Genomic DNA, 4,806 nt, shown 5'->3' with positions numbered 1-4,806 from the left:
GATATTGTCTAGACATTACCAACAACGACCACAAGATGGAGATATTTTCCAAAGAGGCAAGAGGGGCAAAGCTGCGATAAGGTAAAATCATTTTTTGAAAGAGATTGTTGTCAGAATGCACATCCGTATCCCAAACAGAATCTCTAGTAAAATATGATCATTTGTGAAACAGGCAAATGAGTGTCAGCTACAATATGATTGCTACATATCTGCATTTGTTGGTATTTGAGGAGTAAGAGTGCAGGTTTAAACCTGCGATCCAGTGTGTTGAAGAATTTCACAACACTACCTCTAGCACATATGGAAATAAATCCTCATAATGATTATTGCCCTGGGCATGTACCAAAAAATCAGTGAGCATATATATATATATCACTGGGTTGAAGCTAGAAACACAGAATAACTGCAAACACATCCTAAATACAGTGTTCCAGCACCTTTGACCTCATCCAGAACGTATCATTTCTTGAAAGGGATTGCTGTCCGAATGCACATCTGAATCCCAAACAGAATCTCTAGTAAAATACGATCATTTGTGAAACAGGCAAATGACTGTCTCAGGGGCCCATTTCTCATTGTCAGACACATGTATGCAATGCTTTCACTGTGCATTGAGCAATAGGGATCAAAAACAGAATGGAAACAGACATGGAAACCAACGAGGATGGGATTTGAACCCATGCGTGCAAAGCACAATGGATTAGCAATCCATCGCCTTAACCACTCGGCCACCTCGTTAACAAAACTGGGCTGTCCCAACTGGGTTGGTGCGCTCCAGATGATCTTTTTCTTTTTTTTCCCTCGTACTCGAGGGTCATTTTCCTGTTCCACATGCGATTTCAACATTTTCCTTGGGAGATGTCAAGCCAGCAAGCCACTGCTGTGGTTCAGTGGCCAGCGTGGAGTTCAGTGGCCCTGTTGTACACAGAAAGCACATTGAGCTCCTTGGACATGAAAAGTTCCAGATAAAAGCCATTTGTCATCCTTTCTCTTGGTGTCGATGTTGCTATTGTATGTAAAGGTGGCAACTTGCTCAGCGAGCAGGCGGAGCACACACCGAATGCAGATGTGTCTGAGTGGTGTGTCCAAGTGGCTGCAAAAGGACAGCACTCCCGGGGCGCTGTGGCTTAGTTGGTTAAAGTGCCTGTCTAGTAAACAGGAGGCCCTGGGTCTGAATCCCAGTGGATAACCGCCTACGGCTAGACTTAATTAAATGCAAGTATTCATTTCCTGTCTTTAACACGACTTGTTTTTCTTAAAATGGATGCAACTTGCAAAACATGAAATACAAACCTTGCTAATCAGCGCTAGCAGCTGGCAAAAAAAAAAGAAGTCAGCAATGTTTTTTTTCTTTAACCTTAACCCTGCTAATGGAGAAGAGTTAAACGACCGAGTCTATGCAGCTTAAACGGTGTGCACGTCGGGTTCTTAGCTGAAAGGGTGGTAAATCACGCTCACCCCAGTCCTTAATCTTTTAAAGAGGATACAAAATTGAACCTAGTCGCCACATCACATACATCCTGTTCAATGATAAAAAGGTAACATCTATCCTCGCTCCAGAGTAAATCTCACGTTGAGGGCATATTTTTTTTCACTTTACCGTGAATCGGGCTCGGCTGCACAGAGGAGAGAGCAGAGCAATGAGGTCACGGGGACAGGGGAGTCACACGCTGGCTGTTTGAACACGCGGAAGATCACTGAGGGATCCACAGTATATGGACCCTCCGTGCGCAATCAGTCCGCACTCCGGACTCTGAATCCTGCCATCCGAGTTAAGATCTCGGCAGAACCTGAAGCGCAGTTCCTTCTTAAAACGTAATCTGGTGAGCATTTCTAGAATCGTACTTGTATAGATGCAGCCTTTAATGTGTTGCTAGGTTAAAATTGATGACTTCTTGTATTTCAGTAGGCAACTGCCCTCTTGATTTTGGATTTAATTTCTTTATTACAGGGGCGCTTTTATGAAGCCAAGGGACCAGGGAGCTGCCCCAGTACTGGGATGGCCAGTTCGAAATCATAGAAACTATTGTCAATTCCAGTCCCATGTCAGTGCGAGCAGGGATTTTGACATCTTGTTTTGCTATGTTCTGCACCAACAGGCAGGTGGCTCAGCCATTCCGTTCCAGTCTGGGGGTACAACAGACTGCTAGGTTCAGTCTGATAAACTGAGCTGATGGTTGGAAGAAAACCATCTCAGCGTCCATTCTCTGTCCCTTCTTTAGGACAAGGCGTACCGGAAACCCTGCTGTTGACGCAGGAACGATCAGGTCCGATTCGTTTACTACCTGGCAGGCCTGAGGAATCGTCTGACCTGACCGAATGTTCTCGGGGTCACCGCTTAGAGAGTGGGCATCTGGGTCCACCCGTTTCCACAGCACACTGTTTACTGTGTCCAGCTGGGCGCCCAGTCGAACCAATAGGTCTGCACCAATGCAGACCGAATGGGTCAGCTGAGGTGCTACCTGGAAGTAGTGAGCAAACTTCCTTTTTCCGATGGAGATGGAAGCTACACAGCTTCCTTTGCTCCAAATGGACCTATGAGGTGGGGGTGCCCACCACAGAACCTGTGACTGCGTCACCAGGGTCACCTGACAGCTTCGCGACAGGTCCTCGAACAGACCTTCACTGATTATGGACTTCTCAGAGCTGAGGCTAAGAATTACATCATCAACCTGCACTTCTGCCACCTGGACCCCCTCCCACCACCATGGGGTGGTAGTCCTGGACCCCCTGAGGTACCAGGGTGCACAGAAAGGACTCCCATTCATTACCGGACAGGGAGATCCACTCTTCTTCAGGGATGAAAAGGGGGTGTGCTTTACCTGGCGGGTCAAGCAGCTGCTCGGAGCACTGCTCCTGTAGTTGGGAGACCGTGGGAGTGCTGGCCTGGGCAGGACTTCCCTGTAGTTTTGGAAAGCAAGAAGAGACATTTATTCTCGTCCAGAGGAACCAGGAGGAACCTCCAACTCAGCTATAGTGTTCAGTGGGCACTGTGTGATCACAGCATAACCACTGAATCCCCCTTTTTGCTGTGCAACAGGCTTAGGGTTTTTGACCTGAGCCCACAATTTTCCACGCTGGCAGTCCACCAGAGGCTCCAGCCTGTCAAGCAGGTCTTGGCCAATGAGTAGTGGCTCTGTTTTTAACCTAGAGATGTAAACAGGATGCACCACGTTCATTGGCCCGAACCTAAGTGCCACCCACACTCGGTGTGTGATCCTGGCATGATCCTGGGTATAGCTGGAAATATCTATCTTACACGGTTCTACCTTAAGTCTGATGCCTTTTCCTTTCGCTACTCGTTTGAGCTCGCTGAGTAGATCGGCTGACATCAAACTAATTTCAGCCCCAGTGTCAATCAGTGCTTCTCTATCTAAGACGTTTTCAAGAGAAACCTTGATATAAATACGCCTTGCTTTGCCTTTCTGGCTGAGATTCCCTAAGAATTGTAGGAAGCCTGCCTTTTCTTTGACTTCAGGGGCGGGGTCAGCGCCCAACTCAGAGTCACAGCCTTCTTCCAGACAGGAACCCTCCCACCCAATCAGATAGACTGAGGGAGGGGCTTGGGACGGATCCCCGCCTCCTCCAGTGAGAAGGGGCGTGGTCCCCCTAAGCTCATTCACACTTCTGGCATTCGCTGCGGAAGGTTTACCCTGTCCTGATCTCTCAGGCAGGGCTTGTTCAAGCCTGGCCAGGCGGGCTGCAGTCGACTCCCTTCGTCCAGTCTTATGATAGACTCTGCCTGAGCCCTTGCCTTCCCCGTAGCGCTCACGGCGGCTCTGACGCTTAGTGCGGTCCTGCCTGCCTATTTTGCGCCGGGGCTTAGCGGGGCTTACCTTCGGCAATAGGATTTATACTCTCCAAGATGATATTTGCACTTTCTGGAGAGGCGATTTTCTCCACTTCAGTAGCCCGATTTCGTCGATTGCGTGGAGAGGGCTGTAGAATGTGGCGCCGTCTTTCCTGCTCCGTCCATGACAGGCGTGCTGGTCTCTGGAGAGAGAGCACGGTCCATCAGCGCACCCCAATAAAGGCACTGGAAGCAGCTGAATCGCATTGGTGAAGCTCAGCGCTGGGCCGCTGGGCACATCTGACCACAGTTTCCGTAGTGTAGTGGTTATCACGTTTGCCTCACACGCGAAAGATCCCCGGATCGAAACCGGGAGGAAACAGACCAGACTTCTTCTGTCGCCACGCACAAAAGGGGATTGGGGATTCGCCTAGTGCTGTGATCGAACAGACCCACTCACCTCTTAGTGTGGCGGGATCTGCACAGTGCATGTCGCAGCGCATCCTGCTTTCACTTCAATGCGCGTCCTGATGTACCCCGGTCTCCCGCGTGACAGGTGGGGACAGGTGACAGGTCCACGTGACAGGTCCTATACTAACGAGGAAGACATCGCTCTCTCCGACCCCCGGCATCGTGTCCCGACCCACCGTGCTGGAAGCCGACTCGTGCTGTGATTCCTTTACGGAGCAGAAATGACAACCGAGGAGCCGAGAGATCATTTCAGCATTTCGCGTCTGAACGGAAAACACAAACGACCAACTCGGAATGATTTGCCTTTGACGCTTATCAAAGCGTTCTTTGTGCATCGAACAGACCCACTCACCTCTTAGTGTGGCGGGATCTGCACAGTGCATGTCGCAGCGCTCCCTGCTTTCACTTCAATGTGCTTCCTGATGTCGAGTCGTGTGCCGTGCGGAGGCTCTGAAAGCGAGAGCAATGAAAAGGTGCACGACGCTGTGTTAGAAAACAGAGAAGTGAAAGGCAGTCCTTTCTCTAAGGAGGTAAAAGAAAAGCTA

At 49.6% G+C, this 4,806-nt stretch overlaps 1 non-coding gene across 1 annotated transcript; it reads right to left on the bottom strand.

The window, feature by feature from the left end:
• Positions 1-656: 656 nt before the first annotated feature.
• trnas-gcu (transfer RNA serine (anticodon GCU)) lies at positions 657-738 on the bottom strand. Its single transcript has one exon. It is a non-coding gene; the product is annotated as a tRNA-Ser (tRNA).
• Between the last annotated feature and the right edge of the window lie 4,068 nt (positions 739-4,806).

This window comes from Lepisosteus oculatus, unplaced genomic scaffold (assembly GCF_040954835.1).
Source record: "Lepisosteus oculatus isolate fLepOcu1 unplaced genomic scaffold, fLepOcu1.hap2 HAP2_SCAFFOLD_96, whole genome shotgun sequence".
Classification (NCBI taxonomy): Eukaryota; Metazoa; Chordata; class Actinopteri; order Semionotiformes; family Lepisosteidae; genus Lepisosteus; species Lepisosteus oculatus.
Note: the sequence above shows the minus strand (reverse complement) of the source record. Positions and strands in the feature narration are given on the sequence as shown.